Below are 24,684 nucleotides of genomic sequence, written 5' to 3'. Positions count from 1 at the left end.
GATGGCTCTATCAATTGGTCTCTTTCCATGCCCCTTTATTTGACCAGCATTTCCCTAATGCACAGACCTGAACCTTCAATACTCTCAAAATAATGTTCTTGGGGATGAGTCCTTGTAATGCAAAGGGATGGGAGAGGCAAGTCAATTATCCAGGGAAAGTTTTTCCCTTATGTATTTTAAAGAATGCAAATTGGAAACTGTTCTTTCCCAGGGTAAATTTATATAATACCTAAGGAAAACAGAACTAATGAAACAAAAAAGAAAAGTGAGGTCTGAGAAGGGGGGAAATGTTCAAAAGTGCTAATTTAGTACTAAGGAATGAGACAGATATACAAATAACTTTAAATTAGAATACGGTAAAGTGCATACAAACTTGCATCCACCTAGAATCGCTTAACCAGTATCAGTCAGTATTTCTTAAATTTGAAATCTTTGAAATATATCTGAGACAGACAAGCAGAAAAAGCCAGCTATTACTAAGTCTTGGGAGATGACAGGGCCAAAGGTGTCTGACAACATGTTTCAACCCAAACATGTCTAGCATTAATAACCACTTCTGGGCCCAGGGGACTGAAGCACTACACCCACTGCCTCTTCTTTAAGGGAGCCTTCTCATTCAACCTATACGGTGACTAGGTTTAATCCTGGAGAGAGTCTAGTCTCTATAATTGAGAAAATCAGGTGCCTTTTCATACACACTTCCGCTCATTACACTCCCCATATTGGCATCCTGGAGACAATTTACCTAAAAGCTTAGGTTTTGGTTAATGTAAAAGGTCTCCCCAAAGGGAGGAACAGAAAAACACTGTGTACAATGTAAATCAGGCATGGGACAGGTATTTATTTCCTACACACAAAAGAAATGCTAAACATAAAGCACTCACAAGTGTGTACTGATAGACAAAATAATTAAATGGTAACTTAACTCATTAGTACAATTAAACTCTCTTGTTAGATTGATATTTAAATCTCATTAGTCAATAAGGTAGTTTGAAGGATAGCAAAATGTTTCACCTTGGCCCTGCACATTCTCCTCAACTTCTAGGAATACTTGTAGGCTAGGTGAAAATTTGGGTTCCTCTTCTTATCAATGATTATTTTTTTTCCAGTGCAGAAACTTCCACTATTGTCAGTAAACTCTGCCTGAAGAACTAATAACTTCTGGACATCTTGAATTTACAAGGGAACATCTGAGCTCAGAAATGTCCATCTTGAAATTGATATTGAGTCACCTTCTCAGGAAGGGAAAGGAAAAGTCTAAAAGGTAGGCAGGAGCCCTGACCTAAGTTTGCCTTTTTAAGTCCTTTTCTCTAGCTACCATGTGGGAGGGGGGAGGGGGAGAGGGGGGAACTGGAATGGGGACAGGGCACCAGGCTGCCTCCCAGCCCTCCAATGAGAAGCATAAAAGGTAATACATTGCTCTGCCATCCAAGAGATAAAGAAGAGAGAGCCTGGGGTGGAGTTACTACCTCTTTAAAGGCCGACTGAGACATCAACTCTTCCTACTCAATGACTCGTAAGGGAATGGCTTCATTGTGGGCTGAGTCACTCATGGCCCTCCAGAAGCATCCAGGGAGCTGGACATCCCAAAGCGCTGACTCACATGGTCAGTCAGAAGCAGGTAAGACAGCTCTGCAATGCCCTGTCAAACCCCCAGCTACATGTATATGCTATTAAACTCTTTTCTGCAGAAAATCATGCTTCCAGACGTCCACACAACCTCCTATAACCTTCACCCTTTACAGAGGACCAAAAAGATGGCCATTGCAGAGCCAAGAATAAGACCAGATTTTACTTTCATAGACATACTTGTGCCCTGGCAAAGTGGGAAGGGCTATGAATAATTTCCCTCTTAAACAGTGGCTGATTTTGACCCAGACTGAGACATTAGTGTGACCTGCTGCAAACCTATGGGTGCCAGGAGAATCTAGTAGCCCAAGGGGCATAAAACATCCTGGTCAAATAAAGCCTCATTGCTCTGGGTGGGTCTAGTTCAAAACCTGAGCACAAGTGAGTATACATTCTAGCAATCTATACCTAGTGAGTTCGCTACAGAAACTAACCAGACTATAAAGGGAAAGTTGAGTCTACTTCAGAAAACCAACTGTTTTCAACTACTTTAAAACCACTTTAACAGCACTATCATTTGCTCAAGGCTTCGACAGTTACTAATGATTCCTATCTATTCATGAAAGCAGGTCCAACAGGACCTCTCCTTGGCAACGCTTTCTTTGCCATTAGCTTGTATAATTGGATGCATGAGAAATTCCCTCCCTCTCCTCTATCTAAATACTTCCAATTTTTCAAAGCCTAGTTCAGGTTCTACTTCCCACTCCACAAAACCTCTGCCTTCCCCAGGTTTAGTGATTTGTTCCTCTTCTCTACAGTTCCCTACATTGGGGCCTCCATTGGACCCTTGGTAGACTGCCTCGAATTATGTATTTATTTCTTCATATCTTTGAAAGTCAGCATGGTACCGTGAACAGAGAGAGTAGCAGACTTAGAGTCAGGAATACTTGAATTCAAATCCCACCTCAATGCTTACTGTTTTTGTGAACCTGTGGCAAGCCAATTAGTTTCTCTGAGTTTCAGTTTACCAGGAGATAGTAATAGCTCCTGGGCTAGGTGGCACAGTGGATAGAGTACCAGACCTGGAGTCAGGAATATCTCTCTTCCCAAGTTAAAATCTGGCCTCAGACACTTACTAGCTGTGTGACCTTGGTCAAGTCACTTAACCCTGTTTGCCTTAGTTTCCTCATCTGTAAAATAAGCTGGAGAAAGAAAGAACAAACCACTCTAGAGTCTTTGTCAAGAAAACCCCAAATAGGATCACTGAAGAGTTGGACACAACTGAAAAAGACTCAACAACAAACAGCACCTACCTCAAAAGGTTGTTGTAAAGATCAACTGAGACAACGTATGAAAAAGTTTTGTTTTAATAAAACTTATAGTGTTATATAAGTGTGAGCTATTGTTATTTGCAAATGTCTTATTTCCCTAAGTAGACCATAAGCTTCTTTAGGACAGGGCTACAGTCTCCCCTCTAGGACCCAGCACAAGCACATCCAGCACTTAATGATAGCAGATGCTTAAGCAATGTATATTGGTTGATTAAATGTTAAACATTTAATGCTTTTTAATTTTAAAAGAACATTCTTTTTTATAGGGGATGATTTTCTGGGAGGGGGAAGAAGAGAAATAATGGGGAGATTTAAGCAATATAAAAGCAAAAGACATCCATAGGATTTTATTTTTAAATAAAGAAAATATAAAGTATATTTCTTGAAAAGCTTTGCAAACTTCAGACTTTTTGCTAGTTTTAAATAGCCTCCCACACTTAGGTACAATTAGTGAGGCTAAAGAATATTTATTAGGGTCCTCAGGAAGCTAGCAGAGTGGCAAATGCAATGAACACAGTCCTTACTCAGCTTCCAAGCTGATCAGGTGCTATTCAAGTCTGTTCTCCCCACCCCACCCCCAACTTGTTTTTCCATCCCTTGCAGAACAGAAGTGTGTCAGTGTGTGGGTTGCACTGGGAGCAGAGAAGATCAGGAAAGCACCCACCTCACCCCCACCCCAGGATCCCAGCACAGCAGCATCAACATGGGGCCCTGTTGGGGCAGAGCTCTTGCTGGGGGAAAAGGGCTTTCCAAATGAGAGGCCTCTGGCCACGCTGTGCGGAAGACTCACCAGGACCTGGAGTGGGTGCTCCTGGCAGAGATCCTATCCACCAACCTCAAATGTCTTTTATCCAAACATCGACCTTTATTCTTTCCCTCACCACCCCTACCACTTGTCAGCCTCAGAGAGGTTTAACAGGAATTCCCTCTCACCTGCTGGCAATGCACTCAGAAAAAAATGATCTGTGTGAGGACCTTTATTGAAGGAATGCCCTGAACCCACTGAGGTCGATCATTAGGTTACACTGGCTGAGGCATATGGTGAAAAGTATGGGCGTCATTTTGACCTAGGAAATACTTAACCACTATGCCCTAATAATTGGCAACAGAAGCAAACAAGATCAGATTTAATCTTCCTTCCACATTATACAATGGTCAGGTTATAAGGATGGATTGTACCAGCTGGAATGAAAAATGGTAAAGAGGACATAAAATCAAATAAGAGAACGAAAAAGATCAGGTATTTTGCTTCCACCTGGATATAAATTTAGTTCTTTCTAGTTCTTTCTCTGGATGCACGTTTTTCTCTCCATTATGCGTCTTTTGGGATTGACTTATATCCCTGCATTGTTGAGAAGAGTCCAGTCTATCAAAGTTGGTCATCACACATACGTTGTGTCTGTAATTGTGTACAAATTCCTCCTGGTTCTACTCTTCTCACGCAGCATCAGTTCTTTTAAGCCTCTCCAAGTATTTACAGATCCTATACTTGATTATAAGACGCCATGGGGGGGGAGGGGATGGAGGGGGACAAAATGTGAAATTCAAGGAATTGTGGAATTGAATCCTGTAAACTAAAAGGAAACAAACAAATTAATAAATTAAAGATTATTTCATCTAAAAAAATATTTAATCTTCCTAACTGTACCTCTACAGGTTCCCAAAGTGATGACAAATCTCTGGGATCTCAAGAGCAGAGGTAAGTCTAAGAAAAAAAAAAAACCAATGACCTGTGACAAGGACAATGACCTTGACAAGGAAAAAAATAATATTTTTCCCTTCATGAGGCCCATAGGCTTAGACCAAAGTTCTTACAAACAAATACCCTTTCTAGATTCTATGCTGATGTGCCAAGGAAATAACTGTAAACCTTATGAGGGCAAGTATTATATTTCCATCTCTGTACCTCTTCAGCATAGGGCTTAGGACATTGCCTGTGGTAGGCGCTTAATAAACATTTGCTGGCTCAATGAATAAACACTGTTAGCATTTGGAATAACAGCAATACTTGATTACACACTGCAAATGGAGACCTGACTTAGGGGTTATACAGAGATACAAGGGGAAAAGGAACAGAGAATCATGGAATCTGTTCCAGAAAATGGCTATACATATCATTGAGCCTAAAGACCCCATTTTACAGATAATAAATAAAACTAAATTTTAAGAGCAGTTAAATGGCATGTCTGTACTCTACACCAGGTAATTGAACCTGTCTCCTGTTCTTTCCATCATCTGGTCATTCTCAGGAAACTGGCAGTAGGGAGTTATTTTGTCTCTGTGGCCAATAACTCAGAGAAGGGAGCAACCTGAACACAGAATCAAAGCATCTCAGAGCTAAAAAGGGACGTGAGAGGCTGCCTGCTCTAACCCGTACTTGAGGCAGCATCCAAGCAGCCCTAGCCTTTATGTGCTCTGTTGGGGTCCAGATGTGGCTGCAATTGGGGTCGTGGAAATAATAGCTTCCCCTTCTCCAGACCTCTCAACTCCAATTTGCACTCGCAAAGAATCCGCAGCTCCCTCCTGTTGCTACCTCCCCAGCTCCTTGTTGACAGGACTGTGAGAATCCTACAGTCACTGCAACCATTCAGTTTTGTTGAGCCTTCATTGTCTTCCCCAGCTTTATGCCATTACCGGTCACAGCTGCACTGCTCACATTGGAAACCAATTCACACTGCCAGATCTGTGATAAACTCAACTTTAAAGTGATTATTGAGATACATAGGCTGTCAATGGGATTTCTGCATGCCAAAGGCCCATTCTTTCCCCCACTGAATCCTCACTTCCAATGTCAGTTTCCATGTGTCTTGTGGGCTGCACCCACAGCTCCCCTCCTGCTAAGCCTCCCAATGCCTTGCTCACCCACACACAGACCCAGGTTTATGAAGTTCTGGAAGTGCCAAACTGTTAGGGTCTTCTCAGGAACAGTCTGTCTGAAACCCCTCTCCAAAACAGGTAGGAAAGACAATGTCATTCTTGACTCTTGATAGGGGGAAAACGACAACAAAAAGTAAAACAAGAATGCATTTTTTCCATAAGATCCCTTGGTGGTGAAGGGGGAGGGAGGTCATTCCTTTGACAGATGGCTTTCTGTTGCCTAATATGACAAGAATAGCTTACATTCATACACGATTTGTAGTTTTTGAGTCAGTCGCCTTACACCAACCTTGTGTGTGGTTTGTATAGCTGGGAAGTCTCAGAGGAGTTGAATGACTTTGCCTAAGTTCCCCCAAACTGATAAGTGACATAGCTGGGGTTCAAACCCAGGTCTTCTGATCTCACATCTGGTGCTCTTTCTATTGTACAACACTGTCTCGATGAGGCCCTATGCTTTAGATCACCACAAGCACTAACTACCTTAGAGACTTCAGCTGTGGAGGAAGCAACCTTACCCAGAAGGCACTTTGGGAACAAGGTTCAACCTACTGTTCCTCACGCTAACTCCATGCCCAGTGTTTAACTCCAGTTAAACAAGACTCCTCTTTGCTCCCTTCCACTCCAATCCCACCCTCTCTACACTGCCTTTCCATGCCTCAACCCCTGGTTCACATTTCCCTGTGCCTGGAAGGACATGTCTCCCCTTTCTCTTCTGTTGACTTCCCTCCCACACACACACATATATACATATATGTAAGTGTATGTATATCTTTATGTTTACATCATATATAATATATATTTAATTCTAATATGCTTTAATTTAGAAGTATTTTTGAGGCATGTAAATTTTGGGCCTGGCATCAGGAAACTCTGAACTCAGATATGGCCTCAGACGCTAGTGCAAGCCACTCAACCACTTTCTACCTCAGTTTCTTCAACTATAAAATGGGAATAATAAAAACAACAACCTCACAAAGTTGTTGTGAGGATCAAATAAGATAATATTTGTACAAAGCACTTATACTGTGACTGGCACATAGTAGACACTTACTAAATGCTTCTTCCCTCCCCCCCTTTTTTTGCTCCCTCCCAATACACAGACACACACAAACACACACACATATACACTGAAAAAGAAAAAAAGCCAAGGTCTTGTATGCATATATGCATAATCAAGCAAAACAATTTGTCCAAAACTGCACAGCTCATTCTTCACCTCTCTGGGCAGAATGCTGTCTCATCAGTCCTCTGGAATGACGGTTGTTCATTGTCGGTCAACAGCAAACTTCATTATGGTGATCAGAGCTCTTATGTCTTTCAAAGGAGTTAGTCTTTACAAAGTTGCTGTTATTTTATCAGTTAACTCTGAGTCTGCCTACTTCTTTCTGTATCAGCTCACACAAGTCCTCCCAGGCTTCTCTGAAACCATTCCTTTTCTCATTTCTTACAGCGCAATAATATTCCAGTACATTTTAATATGGTCATTTATTCACCTATTTAGGCAGCAAGGCAGTGCAGTGGATAGAGCACCAGACCTGGAGTCAGGAACACCTGAGTTCAAATTTGACCTCAGAGACTTATTAGCCATCTGTCCCTGGACGAGTCACTTAATCCTCTCAGCCTCAGTTTCCTCATCTGTAAAATGAGGTGGAGAAGGAAATGGCAAACCACTCTGGTATCTTTGCCAGGAAAACCCCAAATGGAATCATGGAGAGTCAGACACAGCTGAAATGACTGAACAGTGAATTCGCCTACTTCACTTATTATTCACCCTTTTTACTACCTATCTTTTGAAATCCTCTTCAAATATGTCTTCCAGGGAATTTTCTCTGATGTTCTAGGTCAGTAACAATCCTACCCAGCAGACCTCCATCAGACCTCACACAATTTATCTTGTTTGTAACTGATAAATCCATTTTACTCACAAATCAAGACATCACCCATGATGTCATTGGTCCTCTTCAAGAACAAAGGACCAAAAAAAAAGGATAGGACACTTTAGACTATTCAAAACTCCACATAAAGTGGAACTAGATAATTAAAATTTAAGGACGTTGACTCTAAAAAAAGAAAAAAAAGAAATAAGGACCATCAACAACAACTGATGCACAATTTTCATAGTATAACTATTTGTATTGCTATTGTATCCACCTACTAGACTGGATGGAAGCTTCATGAGGATCAGAACTTAAGCGAAATTTTATACCTCCCTCATGACTGGTGTACCACAGTTGCCACTCCACAGGTACTTAATGATTATTATTATTTGCTAGAACTGTTACAGAAGTACAGTACAATGCAGTAAACAATGACAGGCCTGAGGAGCCCTCTCCACATGTCCTCCCATGCACTGGAAATAGGGAAATGTCCCACTTTCCAAAAAAAAGGGAAGAAAGTGGAATCTGCAAACTATAGGCTAATTAGTTTGTTTCATCCTAGAACATATTATTAGAGGAATGGTCAGAGAACATTTAGAAAATGGAGATGTGATCACTAATTCCAGCATGCCATAAGAATATCATTTCCTTGTTGACAGTTACTGCCCTCACTAGCAGATCAGAGGAAAGTTGCTGTACCTGTCCTAAATATACATATTGATACAATAACTCAATGGTGATGGCCATCCAACTGCATAGCACAATCTATAAAACATAGGGGTTTTTATCCATTTATTTTTCCCTATCAATTATTAGCTGACTCCTTTTGAGTAATCGTGAAACCCATAAGGTATTATTAGGAGAAAACTTCTGTCAAGTCTGGCTCACATCTCCACAAAGCCTTTCCTGGTCCCCCCAGGGAACATCTCCCTCCTCTGAATCCTCTTAGAATTTTTTTTGTGTCTCTCATACTCTTTATTGCATTGTGGGCCAGGGTTAAGCCCTGAGCACCTGAGATGGAGGCATCCTGGGAGAGGGATAAGAGCCTACAGGGAAGGTCACATATAGGGGAAAGATTGACTCTAAAAGACCAATATTTAAGGAACAGTAATTGTATTTCTAGATGATTTTTTTCAGCTTCTCCTTCCTAATGTAGATAAAAACCATGGTCTTCACACTCTCATAGGGTCTGTGCTGAAGCAGGAGTTATTTTTGTACTTTTGCAAAAGAAAGACTGGAGGAAGACTTTTAGCCTCCCGATGCTTTCTTCTTTCCTTGTCTTCGCCTCCATTTTTCTTATGCCAATGTAACCCCTCCCTAAACCACTCTCCTCTAAAAAGGACAACACTACAGAGCACTTCCCAAATCCGGCTTTAAGGCAGAGCCATAAACAGTGGCAGGGAAGACAAGTAATGAAATCCGGCTTCACCTTTCTGAATCCATTCTGCTCTTTGGACATCTATGTTGATGAGCAATGTCCCATATTTTCATAGAAATAGACAGTCTCAGCCTAGTGAAACTGAGGGAGTAAGAAGGCATCATGGTACATCTGGGATAGGAGACAGATTAGCAGAGGAGGGCTGTTTTGGAGGTCTATCAAAAACACTTGAATTTGCAGAGATGGTGACGATGGATATAGAACATTGCATCTATTGTTGGACTTGTTCCATATGTGAGTTAGTTTTGATCAACTAATTTTCCCTCTTTTTAAAATCTCTATAACAAGAGTTGACTCTATGGGAAAGGGAAGAAGGAGGGCTACATTGGGAAAATAAGGATGTAAAACAAAGGTATGAATAAAATTTATTTAAAAAAAAAGAAAGAAAATACCTGTCAAGATGAAGGGCTGAGAATTTGTGAAAGTCCCATTTGAGTCGCAGGGATTCCATTTTTTACTATTAGGAAAATTCTTGAGTGAAGAATAAAGTGGAAATCAAACTCTATAAAAGGAAGAAGGTATCCCTTAAAAGGTCATTCTGCCAAGATCCCTGGAATAAAGTATTCACAGAGACAGAGGGAAATGTGAGGCCAATCAATCCATTATTCACTGTGTCCCCACAGTGTGCCCAATGTTTTTCTCTGTGACACAGAAGCATCAAACATAGCTTCTGACCACAGGGACATTGGGAGCATTATTCCATTTGGGGACACTTAGGCCTGAGCTAGAAAAAATTACTTAAACATAATAACTGTCTCTAGGGGCCCATTAGCAAAAAACTCCTCCCTATAACCCTGCCTTTCATTGCCCACAAGAAGCTAGACTTTAGCCTCACTCTAGAAACAAGTTAATGTAGAGACAGCTACCAATACCAAGCAATGTGTAAGCACCAAATGAGTAACACACATATACATATATACATACAACATATATACATGTGTACACATATATACATACAACATATATACATGTGTATACATATACATACATATATTTTTTATATACACATTAGAAGCTAGGGGCAACAATTAATGGAACTCAGAAGGTCTCAGGATACCCACCCAGGATAGCCAGTCACGTGGTTATGTAGCAAGATAATTGCACTGGCATTGTCTGTCTTCTCAAAAAGAAAAGTAGGTTCCCCAGTTCTCACATCCATTGTGTCATCACCCTATTATTGTTACTCTGGGAAAATTTGTATGAATACTCACATGTAAGGGATGCATGTGCTGCCCATGTAGGTTAAGTATGTCCACATGTGTCTATCTATATATGGTTCACATGGAGATATATATACACACATATATATTTATACACACTATATGTGTATGTGTATTTATATATATATCACTAGAGTCTTCTCCACCTACTCTTCTCCAAGGCAATCTTTGATTCCTACAAGGAGAGGAATCAAGGGATTGGGGTGACAAGACTGGCCATTCTGTTCTCCTCAGAGGGAAGCTACCATGCTAGAATTATATCTGTCCACTCCCAAAATATTATTAGTCTGGGAAAAATAATTTTCAGATTCAAACTGAACTCCTGATTGCTTTTCCATAATGGAGAATGAATGCCCAAAGCTATATATTCAAGGTTTGACTCCCTCTCTACCAAATATTAGTTACACAGAAAAACATATCTAATCAATAACAAACACTTATTTATTATCTAAGCTGACAGCAAATGGAAATCTGAGAAATTATGCAGATTGAAATGTACCAGACAACAATATATCTAGTGAATGGTCTCCCCCACTGGGATCAGGTCTCACAGGTACACTAAGAGAGAGACAGACAGATAAACAGACCCATCCATTATTCAAGTGTGAATTTCCCAAAGTAGCCTAGTAAATTGGGAATAGGAAAATGGCTAATGTGCCAGTTCCTCTACATGTTGGCTTCTTCTCAGTCTTTCTCTCACTTCAGAAACATCTCTAAAAAGAATCTGGAACTATATGTCTTCTTTCTCAAAGCTAGAAGCAGGAAAACCATGATCTCTTCTATCTCAAGCTCTCAACAACTCTGCCCTTCATGTAGGTATGGAGTACTGAGTATGGAATCTGTACCAGTGAGAAGAGTCTTACGCCAATGGATTTTGAACCTCTAATTACATGTAGAAATGGCTATGGGCTCTCTGTCTAGATCCCTAGCAAAGGGAGAAAATTAAAAAGTGTACAAACATGAATCAAACATAGAAGAGACAGTTTATTCCCACACACAAAATGGAATACTAGGCAATAAAGAATCATAGAATCATTAGAATATAATCTTGTAACCTATCCCACAGTGGCTAATTAACTCTTTTGCATTTCTTCCTCTGTCAGCATTGTCCTGTCAAATAGCCAAGTGGGATTCAATCAGCATTTTCTTTTCTAGAGATCCACCTTGGTAATGCCAATGCCTTCTTTATCCCCGAACTTAACCATACTACTGTTGTTGTTACTACAACCACTCAAGTAGATTCTGCCTTTGTCACTAACACTTGTGGGCCTTTCAGAACTTTCAATGTTCATAAAGTCAAGGCTAGAGGAAAGGAAATACCAAAGGAGAGTGAAGACAACCAGGGGCCTCTGGTACAAGCCCAGCTAGTTGAGTCTACTCTTCACACGAGGAGTGAGGGCTTGAAGGGTCCTGGGTCATCCAATATTCTGAGGTAGGCAAGGACACTTACTTCCTCCACTCCCCAAACTGTAATCACATCTTTTCTTCTCAAAAATCACCTCCAAGAAAAACAGCCACCAGGAAGCCACTTCTTCGACTACTAAGCATGACCCCCTATGTCTTCAGATTTTCCAGATCAACAACCAATGAGGGATAAAGGAACACACAAAACCTAGCAATGAGTCATACATAGAAAGAGGAAGAAGATGTAAGTGAATGCTCACATTTCTACAAGGTCCCCACAGGGGTAGGCAGAGAATATCTGCACAAGCTCTAAGGTGGAGAAGTCCATGAGTTTTACTGTAATGCTAACTGAACATGCCCTAAAGAATTTGCAACTAGGAAGTGTTACACAGACAAGAAGGAGTGCAGAAAAAAAAAGCTGTGAGTTGTAGGAAGTCTTTATAGAAGAAGCAGATCTTGAACTAGGCTAAAGGATTGACATTATTTGAACAGGCAGAGAATAGGGTGGAATTACTCTTACAATGAGGGGAAACAGGGGAATTAAAGCTATAAGATCCATGTCCCATTGTTTGTAGAGCCCCATTCTTGCAAAGACCCCAGAGTATTTCACTGTTTTTATTTATTAATCAATCAATAAGCATTTAATAAGCTTCTACTATGTACTAGGCACTATATTAGTCATATCCCAGGAAGGGAGGAAAGGGGAAACAGGTCTGGCCAAACAGAAAGGGAACAGGTCTGGCCATTCATTTACTATTCATTTATTGCATCAACAGAGCTTGGTACCAGGCACTGATTTTGTGAGGATAAGGGAGGGGCAGAGGAAATGAGACATAGCCCAAGCTTTTGAAGAGTTCATAATGAAATCAAGTAGACAGACACTAAATGTGGAATAATGAAGGGAGATGGAGTGAGGGAGGAGGGGTGAGGAATTAATTCAGGCCTAGAGCAAGACAGGCTCTAGGATGTCACTAAACATTCTACTCTGAAAATTAAAAGAGAATACACAAGAAAGGCCATTAGAGGTCATCTAGTCCAGACCCTTCATTTCACACACGGGAAAACTAAGATCCAGACATGTGAGACAATTTGACCAAGATCATACATGTACTTAGTGGCAGATCTGCAATTTGAACCAAGGTCTCCCAATTCCTGCTTCTCATTTCCCCATATATTGCTTCTGAGAAGCCCGATCTTACCACTATTCAAGGTTCATTCTACCTTGTAATTTGACCATGTCCTCTCTCTACCCATTAGCCCTTTCATTCCTTGAAAAGCCCATGCCATCAGCAGTGATAATCTGCAAAGAAGCAAAAAATGAGGTGGGGCAGGAGGTGCTGACCATGTAGTCTAAAGATCCTACTCCTCACCCCAACCCTCTCCCCTCATATGCAATTTATCATCTCTGTAATCCTCAGGACTCAGGATGGAGAATCAAAAAGCAAACACATTCCCCTGTGTGGGGCCCAATGAAGGGCTTCAATGCTATGAAGAAGTATTAAGCTATCCTCTCCTCCATGGAACTGAGGCCTATGCTCTGTGTCTGCAGGGGAGGAAACTGTTTCGGCTGGGAGGGAAGAAGGAAAGAAAAACATCCTCAATTCCTCCCTGCCCCCAAATCCCACTATTAGAGGTGCTACTTGGATCCCCCAATAGTGCATTCTCTCTCCCACCTCAGAACTAGAATCAAGATAGACACAGGTAGGAATCATGGCTCTAATACATACATATATGTGTATATATGTATGTATGCATGCACATATATATGTATACACACATACATATGTGTGTAGGTGGGTATATAGGTGTATATTTATATACATGCATGCATACATGCATGCATACACACATACTGCGTGATCCTGGACAAGTCACTTTCTGAACCCTGGTTCCTCATCTATAAAATAGGAATGATTATCTCTCTACTACCAATCTTATAGAAATATTTTGATGATCCAATTAGATCATGTATACAAAGTGTTTTTGCAAACCTCAAACCATTATATTAATATCAGCTACTACTATGGGGGAATGGGAAGAAGACCATGAACCAGTAAAGAAAACCATGATGGAGAAGTAAAGACAAGGAAAGGCAGAAGCAGCAGGAAACAGTCAGGAAAAACAAGGAAGCAGAGAGGATCTAAGAAGAAGAGAGAGCCAACAGTGCTGAATGCAGAAAGAACAAAGGAGATAGTCAACTGGTTCCTGAGTACACATCACTGAACCAATCACAAAGACTCAGAATGTTAGAGATGGAAGCGCCCTTTGATTTGTCCTCAGTTTTCAGGGGAGAAAAACAAGGCCCAGAAAAAGGAATTTATTTGTCCAGGGCTACACACTGAGTCTGAGGGCTTATTCATACCTGAAGGCAAATGATTATATCTCTTTTATACATGAGTTTATCTGATGAGGGGCTTTCAGCTACATTGGATTAGGGGTCTAGGGGAAGAAAGAGAACTCATGTTCTTCTCAATCCCCTGCTTACCCTACTATCTGTCTGTCTTCCAGTGTCCTTCCATATTTCATAGTCCTTCCCTCTTCCTTCAATCTTCCCTTGCTCTGTTTATCTTTCCTTGGTTTCCAATTGAAGAATTAGGGAGGTATTTGAGGGAAGTAACATCAGTTCTTCCTTGGGTTCACACTTCTCAGCTTGAGGCACCGATTTTCCAATGTTCCTGAGCAATTTTCTTTTTTATGTTTGTCTGTTTTTTAAAGAATGCAATCTAATCTAAATAAAGTATACTGCCCTGACTCGGAGGTTGGAGAAGTGAAGATAATGAAGGATGAGCTCTTATTACTCAGTGGCTACTTCTCATGAATTATTCAGGAAAAACTGGTCATTCTTACCTTTTTGTCAAATCTTTTCCCCTCTGTTCCTCTATCTTGCCATGACTGATTAGTTCCCAGAAAAGGGGGGGAGGGGGAGAGAAGACATTCCCTAAAAGTCAAGGCCCACCCATAGCATGATTTAGACAAGGGGCACTAGGCTGCACCTGTGCTCTGATGGGCCCCTGGAAATAATCACAAATTCAATAGTGCAGGTTAAAAGGATGTATAATGATCTGGAATGGCTTGTAATTCATAAGGTTACAGGTTAACTAGTCAGCTAATCAGAGGCATAACTAGGTAACTTTTAACCTCAGGCAAAGAGGACAATCTGAGCGAGCATGGGCATAATCATGGGAGACGGACTGAGAAAGAAAACATAGCAGCCCAGGAATGGGCTGGCAGAAGATCATGAGGTGGAGGCAGAGACAAGAGGCTGGATTAGAGGCAGCAACCCAGCTGAACTCTCTCAAAATTCCCCTCCAAACAACTTTAAAATTACACCTCAAATCAAATTTTGGAGGGGCAGAGTTAACAAAAGGTCAGGGTGGGACTCTTTTTTGGCCTAAGAAAACTTGAGGGGGGGTTGCAGCTAGGTGGCACAGTGAATAAAGCATCAGCCTTGGGGTCAGAAGGACCTGAGTTTAAATCCAGCCTCAGACACTTAACACAAAAAAAAAAAAAAACTAGCTGTGACCTTGGGCAAGTCACTTAACCCCAAATGCCCTCCAAAAAAAAGAAAACTTTGGGGATCAGTAATAAAGATCTGTGATAGAAGGGTGACGGCCTATCTTGGAGCACATGCCCAGGATGGCAGCAGCAGCTTCAGGGGAGATCAGTTCAGAGACAGTAAGAGCAATGCACAACTAATCAGAAAGAGGTTATAGGGGACTCTTTGCTGGCACTGGGTAAAGCTGACACTAATGACAGCTCTGTTGCCCATTTGTAATTCTGGATCACAATTCCAGAGCAGAGAGGAGTGCTTGTCATTGATCACAAGGGAGCAGGGCCCTTGGCATAGTTCCAAGGTCAAGAAAAGAGCTAGTACTTCCAGTTAAAAGGGAGCAACGGTCCTTCCTGGGTAAAGGCCAGAGTACAGACAAGGAGACCAGCGACCACACATTTCCCAGGATAACACCACCTTTGAAGCACCAAAAACTTACAGACCCCTAGAACTGGCTCTGAAAACAATGGCACAAAAAGCCTGAAGCTTGGGACAGTGCCTCCCCAACCCAAGGTGAGCAGAGCCCAACTTAAATATAAAGTTCACAGTCAAGAAAAAGGCTAGAAAAAAATAACAAACAACAATAATGAAAAAAGAACTTGACTATAAAAAGCCACTACAGTGGCAGGGAACACTAAGACACAAATTCAAAAGAAGAAAAATGTGAAAACAACTACAAGCAAAGTCTCAAAGAAAAATGCTAATTGGACCCAAGCCCAGCAAAAATTTCTGGAAGAGTTAGAGAAAGAAATAAGAGAGGTAGAGTGAAAAAATGAGAAAAGAAATTACAATGATGCAAGAAAATTATGAAAAGAGAATTAACAGCTTGGTAAAAGAGGACCAAAAAATCCTGAAGTGAATAACAACATAAAAAAAAAAAAACAGAACTGACCAAATGGCAAAAAAAAGCACAAAAATTCACTGAAGAAAAGAACTTTTTCAAAAGCAGAAGAGGCTGAATGAGAAAAGAAATGCAAAAAGTCATTGAAGAGGGGCAGCCAGGTAGCACAGCGAGTAAGAGCACCAGCTCCAGTGTTGAGAACACCTGGAGATCGAATCCCGGGCTCAGACACTTAGCAACCCACCCAGAAACACCTGGCCATGTAACCCTGAGCAAGTTACTTAACCCCAATTGCTTAGGGGCAGCCAGGTGGCTGAGCGAGTAAGAGCACCGGCTCCAGTGTCGGGATGACCTGGAACAAATCCGGGCTCAGATACTCAGCACCACACCCAGAAATAACAACTGGCCATGTAACCTTGAGCAAGTTACTTAACCCCAATTGCTTTAAAAAAAAAAGTCATTGAAGACACAGGTTCTTTAATAATTAGAATTGGATAAGCAGAAGCTAAAGACTACATGAGAAATCAAGAAACAATAAAACAAAGTCAAAAATGAAAAAATAGAATGAAATGTAAAATATCTCATCATGAAAACAACTGACCTGGAAAGTAGATTTGAGGTGAGAAAATTGAAGAATTATTAGACTACCAGAAAGCCACAATAAAAAATCCAAGACATCATCTTTCAAGAAATTATCTAGGAAATCTGTCCAGAAATATTAGATTGAGAGAGTAAAATAGAAGTCGATGAATCTACCAATCACCTCCTGAAAGAGAGCCCAAAATGAAAACTCTCAGGAATATTGTAGCCAAATTCCAGGGCTCCCAGGAAAATATTGCAAGTAGCCAGAAAGAAACAATTCAAATATCATGAAGCCACCGTCAGAACTAGACAAGATTTAGCAGCTTCCAAGGTAAAAGAGTGGAGGGCTTGGAATATGATATTCCAGAAGGGAAAGGAGTTAGGCTTACAACCAAGAATAATTTACCAAGCAAAACTGAATCTTAGCCTTTGAGGGTGGAGAATGGACATTTCATGAAATAGAGGGCTTTTAAATATTCCTGATGAAAAGACCAGAGCTGAGTAGAAAAGTTGACATTCAAACATAAGACTCAAGAGAAACATAAAAAGGTAAACATGGAAGAAAAATCATAAGGGACTCAAAAAGGTGAAGCTGTTTATATTCCTATATGTGAAGATGATACATGTAACTCCTAAGAACTTTATCATTATTAGGGCAGTAAAAATGAGTTTACATAGACAGAGGAATAGGTATGAGTCAATTATATTGGAATGATCTCCAATAAAATGGAGGATTGAGAAAGAGGGAACTACTGGGAGAAGAGGAAGGGAGAGGTAGAAGGGGAGAAATTTTTTTAACATAAAAGAGGGGTATAAGGAAGAACTTTTATGGTGAAGAGGGAAATGGGGCTGTGGCAGGCAATGTTTGAACCTTCCTCTCATCAGAATTGGTTTAAAGAAGGAAGAATATTAAATATATATTAATATATAAATTATATATGTGTATGTATGTGTATGTGTGTTTATATGTGTGTGCATGTGTATACACACACACAAATACTCAGTTGTATATAGAAATCTACCTTACCCAATAGGGAAATAGGAGAGAGAAGGGGGAGGGTGATAAAAGGAAGAGCATATTAAGGGAGGTAATGGTCAGAAGCAAAAATAGACTTTTGAGGAGGAAAAGGATAAAAAGAAAGAGAAGAATAAATAAAAGAAAATGGGATGGATAGAAATAGACAGCAATCATAACTGTAAATGTAAATGGAATGAGTTCACCCATAAAGTAGAAATAGCAGAATGGATTAGAAACTAGAATCTAATAATATATTGTTTGCAAGAGACAGATTTGAAACAGAAAGACAGAGATATTTAAATAAAGGGCTGGAATAGAATCTACACATCAGCTAAAGTGAAAAAGGAGGGGTAGCAATCATGATCTCAGACAAAACAAAAGCAAAAATAAACCTAAATTAAAGGGACAATCTGCCTCAGACACAACACATGCACACACACAAAAATCTAGCCATGTGACCTTGGGCAAGTCACTTAACCCCAATTGCCCCACCTTACCCCCTCCAAAAAAAAAAGAGGGACAATCAGGGAAATTACATTTTCCTAAAAAGTACCTTAGACAATGAAGTAATATCAAAAAAATTTACAGCAAATTTCTCTGATAAAGATCTCATTTCTCAAATATATACAGACCTGAGTCAAATCTCTAAAATAAGAGCCATTCCTCAATTAATAAATGGTCAAAGGATATGAAAATGCAGTTTTCAGAAGAAAAAAATCAAAGCCATCTATAGTCATATGAAAAAATCCCCTAAATCACTATTGGTTAGATAAATACAAATGAAAACAACTATGAGGTACTACTTTACGACTATCAGAAATGACAAATGCTAGAGGGGATGAGAGCAAATAGACACACCAACGAACTGCTGGTGGAGTTGTGAACTGATCCAACCATTCTAGAGAACAATTTGGAATTATGCCCAAAGCTCTATAAGACTGTGCACACCCTTTGACCCAGCAAAATACCACTTTAAGGTCTGTATCCCAAAGTGATCAAAGGAAAAGGAAAATTACTATATGTACAAAAATATTTATATCAGCTCGTTGTGTGGTAGCAAAGATTTGGAAATTGAAGGGATGTTCATCAGGAAAGGCTGAAGTTCTGGATTATGATGATGAAGAAACAGAAAGAATTGAGGAGATTAGGATAGCAAGTAGTTAATCATGTAGATTGACTGATTCCATCTCGTGACTCAGTTCTGGAATGAGTACGGCTCCATTTCTATTCAGCTATGGCTCTAGTCCTGCTTTGGAACTATGAGAAAACTTTATTCATTTGTGAGAACTGAGAGAAAACTTTGCTGCATTGTTTGAACCTAGTCCTCTGTGTCTGGGAAGCTGGACCACCTCCACTGGCAGCTTAGAGACCCTTAACAAAGGACCTAGGTTATGTTGATCAGATACCCAGTCAGATCCAAAGACTGATACAAGAAGTTTTCTCACAATTGCACATCTCAAGCAACCTATATGTCTAATCTGAAAACTGGTTCCTTACTGCTGAATCAATTATTGTTTCCATGTTCCTTTGATTATTTATAGGCACTTGGAGGGAGTAGGACACCTATTTTTCTGAATTCAGGAAGTTGCACCTATTCACTCTGACCCTCCCAACTTGAAAAGTCCCAAATCTTTCATCCAATTAGAAGTCAGAATGCCTAATATGTTGTATTGTTTCCTTTTAATTAATAGGTCTTACTCAATTCATTGTTTTTAGATATAAAAGTCTGTCTCCCCCTACATTCAGGGTCCAGGCCTAAGCTGAGAAAGTCTGGTCCTGCTTTGTTAGGCAATTGCCAATGCATTGCTTAATAAATCAATGTGCACAGATCAAACTTTTGTTTCCTCCGTCATTTCATCTTTCAATGGCCACAATGGAATACTGTTGTACTATAAGAAATGACAAGGGAGGTGGTTTCAGGAAAACACATCAAGGCCTATATGAACTGAAGCAAAGTGAAGTGAGAAGAACCAGGAGATTATGCACAGCAGCAGCAGCAATGTTGTAACGATGAGCAACTGAAAGGCTTGGCTATTCTGTTCAGCAAAATGATCCAGGACATTTCCAAAGGTCTCCTAATGAAAAAAATGCTCTCCACCTCCAGAGAAAGACTTGATGAACTCCAAATGCAAATTAAAGTAGAATTTTCTCACTTTATTGCTCTTGCTTTTTAAAAAAAATGGCTAATACTGAAATGTGTTTTGCATGATTTCACACATATAATTGATATCATATTGCTTGACTTATCAGTGGGTGGGGGAGGGGGCAAGAGGGAAGAAGAGAGTTTGAAACTCAAAATTTAAAAAGAAAAGAATGTTTCAAATAAATAAATAATTAAAGTTTAAAGGACAAATTAAAATGAAAATATGGGAGGGGGAGGGGAGAAGCCCATGAGTTGAGGTTCAGGGACATCAGTCACTGCAGTGAAGAACATCATGACCCCAGATGTTGTCTCTCTGGAGCAACACCCCATTTCCCACCATGCTCTTTATAACTGTATTTATCATACAGAATTTAGAACTCACCGAAATTTTAGAGTTCATCTAGTCCAGCCCTTTTATTTTACAAACTAAAGAATTAAGACCCAGAGAAGGTCTCAGCCTTCCTACGTCACAGAGAGAAGAAATGACTCATAAAAAAATCACACAGAGTAAGGGAGTTGGGGTTCAGACGCCAATCCAGGGTACTTTCCATTGTGCCACACTGTCTCTTCAACAAGTTGGTGACAAGAAGCGTTTTGACAATGCTAAACAGGTCCTCCTTCTCCCTCTCCTCCCCACTGATTGCACACAGAAAGCTATTCCTGGACTGGAGGCTCTGGAAGCAAAGTACCAGAGAACTCAAAAGCCACAGTGCCTAATACAGAATTCCATCGAAATCCTCAAATGAATATGACTACCACATAAGCAACCAATCAGAGACAGATAGGAAGTAGGGTGAATTCAGCTGAAACCAGGGCATCCCTGAATGCAGCAATATCCCCACCCCAATCCTCCAGAGTGACGATGATCACACTTAAGAGATGCCTTTACACCCTGGTTCACTCAGAGTTAACAATAGCCTTCAACTATGATGGGTTTCCCTGCCTCCCCCCTCTTTTCTTTATGACTCACCACCACCACCACCACTCCAGACTATAAAGTAAGGCTGAGAATTCATAAAATACTGACAAAGGCAGCTAGGCACGGATGAGGTTCTGGGCCTGAAGTCAGGAAAACCCAAGTACAAATACAGCGACAGACATTTACTATCTTCGTGACTTTGGGCAAGTCACTTAACCTATTTGTCTCAGTTTTTCAACTGTAAAGCCTCCCAAGGTTGTTGTGAGAATCAAATAAGATATGTATAAAGCATCTAGAATGGTTTCTGGCACACAGTAGGTGCTGTATATTAGCAATTGTTATTATTATCATTATTAGAAGAACCAAGTCATTCTTCCACTCAAAAAGAGCCTCCAGTGCCTCCCTATGGCCTCTGAGATCAAACATAACTGATTAACATTTAAAGTGCTTCACAACGTGGCCCTGGCGTTTCTTTCCAGCCTTATCGTAATCTCCCTGCCACACTCTTCAATCAACCCAAACTGACCTCTCTGTACCCCAGACAGTAACACTCCATCTTCTATATCTGGGCTTTTGCACTGCTCACCCCCATTTCTGGAATGCACTTCCTCCTCACTACCTCATAAAATCCCTCTCTTCCTTCAAAATGCACCTTAGACAACACCTTTTACATGAAACCTTTCCGGTCCCCTCAACTGCCTACATTTAACTGCTTTGTATTTCTTTTTATTCTTTTTAAAATTTATTCTGCATATTCCTTTATGTGCTTATCATCCTCTTTCCCCACTAGAATTAAAATTACCTACTCCTTGGGAGTAGGTATTAGGGGCAGCGAGGTGGTACAATGGATAGAGTATTGGCCCTGGAGCCAGGAGGACCTGAGTTCAAATCAAGATTGAAACACTTACTAGTTGTGTAACCCTGGGCAAGTTACTTAGCCCTGATTGACAGAGAGAGAAGAGATTGTGGTATTCATTGTATTTGTATGACTGGCTTCTGACACAGTGCCAAACATATGGTGGGCACCTAACAAATACTTGGTGACTGATTGATCCTAAAAGATAGATCTGTGGTACATCAGTTGGAAGGACCTTAACGATCATCCATCCAACCCCCTCATTTTACAGATGAGAAATATGTCAATCAGAGAAGCTAAACAACTTCCTCAAGCTCACACAATCAGTGACACTCAGGAAGAGAACAAGTCTCCTGACTATTAGTCCCAGTGTGTATGGTCACTATACAACCGTATGATGCTCAGAGCTTGCATGGGACCGTCCCCACAGGAGGCTGTTTCATGGTATAAGGAAACAAACACCAGTTCTGGGGTCAGACAGCCCAGTCAATCTCCCCAGACCTCAATTTCCTCGTAGAAGGATTCCCTCTGGTCCCTTCCAACTCTGGACCTATGACCGTATGATCATATCCCATTTGTATTGAAGTATATCATCGATTTTTTATTGCTCTGTTCCTTTGTGGCTTGGTGCAGTGAAAAGAAAATCAATCTTGGAGTCAGGAGTGCTGGAAAATCTCCTTAACATGTCTGGAGCCCTTTTCCTGAGCTGCCTGGTGGAGATGAGGGCATTGATTCTCACCATGCAGAGCTACAGATAGACCTATAGAAGTTGGAGAAGACTATGCTGAATGGATGATGAGCTTCACCACTCCTGGATTGTCATATAGAACTTGGCTTTCATCTTTTTTATGTGCTCCCTACTTCACAAAGTTGAAAAGAGGAAAACCTTTTGAAAATCCTAAAGTACCATATAAATTGGATTTACCATAATTGTCATGTTTTGTTTCAGATTATTATCATTTTGTATTTGTTATCTTGTGGAGAGTATAGTTGTTCTTAATATAGAATGATGTGTATTGTTCACATATGTTGGAATATGGATGGTTGTTCCATAATGAACTATAAAGGAAAATGTGTTACAATTCTTTGATCTTATATGGAAGTCATTTACAGAAGAGTATAGAAGGGAGAAAGTCGTCTTGCCTGGGTGAGTGACTCTGCAGGACCTGTTCCATACCTCTCATTCAGCACAGGTTCAAGTACTCTCCTCTCTGACCTAACAAACTACCAGGTTTAGAATCACCATCATGATCAAAGGTAAATTTTCCTGTACTTCTATGACTGCAGGAAGGGTTAATAATTATGAGTATCTTTGAGTTCCTTTCACTTTCCATGAAGAACTGACTTTCAAGTTGGATGTTTCCAGGATATAACACTAATGTTCCTCCCATTGCTGACATTCTGCAACTCTATAAAAATTCCTGTACCAACCTAGAACCCCCATAATTTCTCAAGTCCTAAAATGTTATGACTGGAAGAACCTTAGGGATCACCTAGTGAAGTCTAACTCGAACACTATATAAATCTCTGCTATGTTCTGGATCTTTTCACCCTCAGCTTTCTTTCCCGAATAGCTGGTAGAACAAGGTGTCAGTAGAATTATTTGGATTTAGAAAAGAAGCATGCAGGGAAGAAACCTCCATTTCTCGCCCACTTGGTGTCTTAGTCCTGCCGGAGTATGGGGGAAAACAACATCTCCTAAGAGCTCCCAAGCCACAGATTGGCAAGAAAACCCAATCCAAACTCTGCCTATGCCCCATTCCTCCTGCCTCTGGTAATTCAATAGATATAGCAAGCCTAGGAACTGCATGACAGAATGATGGAAAACTCCAATTTTCCAAATGGCATCAAAGTCAAACTCCCTGCATTCTCACACACGTAAACAGAACTGCAGGCTGCAGTGTTATTCACGGGGTGATGGTGACAGTCGACAGTACCTGGGGTGAAATGCACTAATTTGGAGGGCCATCTGACGCTCTTTTCTTATGAAATATGAGATCATTCAGTTTTTGGATGAACCAACAGCTCAGCAGAGTTAGGAGGGATTCAGAGAAGATCTTTGGGATGGCTTACAACAACCCGACCTCCCTATGGTCTTCTGCCTCTGATGTATTCAAGCACCGACTTCAGATCCTTCCTCACTTATATCCAAGATATCTATCCGAGCCCTTAAAGAAAACTGGAATCAGCTCAATCTTGTTCTATAGTGTTTATCTTCATTCCAGACTAATAATGCTCCTTCCCTTGAGGGAATGCACAATCTTTCACCTTACCAAATTCTAATCTTTCTGTCTCAGTTCTTGATGCAAGGGATAGTGTCCATTGTTATTCCCTTCCATACAAAGCCCCACTTCATCAGTGAACATGTATTTACATGTATGTATATGCATATGTTTGTGTATATGTTTATATGTACCTATATGTGTACATGTGTGTATCATTTTTATCTCTTTTTATTTTTACAACCATGGAAAGTTGGTGCTGTTATTATCACCATTTTGCAAGTGAAGAAGCTGGGGCAAAGAGATTCAGTGACTTGCCCAGCATTACATAACTAGTAAGTGCCTGAGGCCAGATTTCAACTCAGGTGTTCCCGACTCCAGTTCTGGTGCTCTATCCCTGTACCACCTGGAACTAAAGGAAAAGAGGTAACTAGGTTTTAGAGAGTCACAAAGAGCTTGGCAATTTTCCCCAAGTATTCTTTGGTATCAGCCAGTAAGGATAACTGGGGATAAGCATTTAAATGACAGTGCAAAACTTCCTCCTTAGTATAGTGGTCTATACTGACTGTCACACAGGATGCTGGGGTTTGATTCCTCCACAGGGAGGCTTAATTACCCTCGGGGCAGCTAGGTGATGCAGTGAATAGAACAACGGCCCTGAAGTTAGGAGGACCTAAGCTCAAATGTGGCCTCAGACACTAGACCCTTAACTAGCTGTGTGACCTTGGGCATGACACTTAACCCCAATTGCCTTGCCTTCCCCCCACTCCAGATAGATAGATGAATGGATGGATGGATGGATGGATGGATGGATGGATGGATGGATGGATGGATGGA

The sequence above is a fragment of the Petaurus breviceps genome, unplaced genomic scaffold (assembly GCF_028583685.1).
Source record: "Petaurus breviceps papuanus isolate PSGF00001 unplaced genomic scaffold, PetGlider_PUasm1.0 37, whole genome shotgun sequence".
Classification (NCBI taxonomy): domain Eukaryota; kingdom Metazoa; phylum Chordata; class Mammalia; order Diprotodontia; family Petauridae; genus Petaurus; species Petaurus breviceps.
This window is presented reverse-complemented; position numbering follows the sequence as displayed.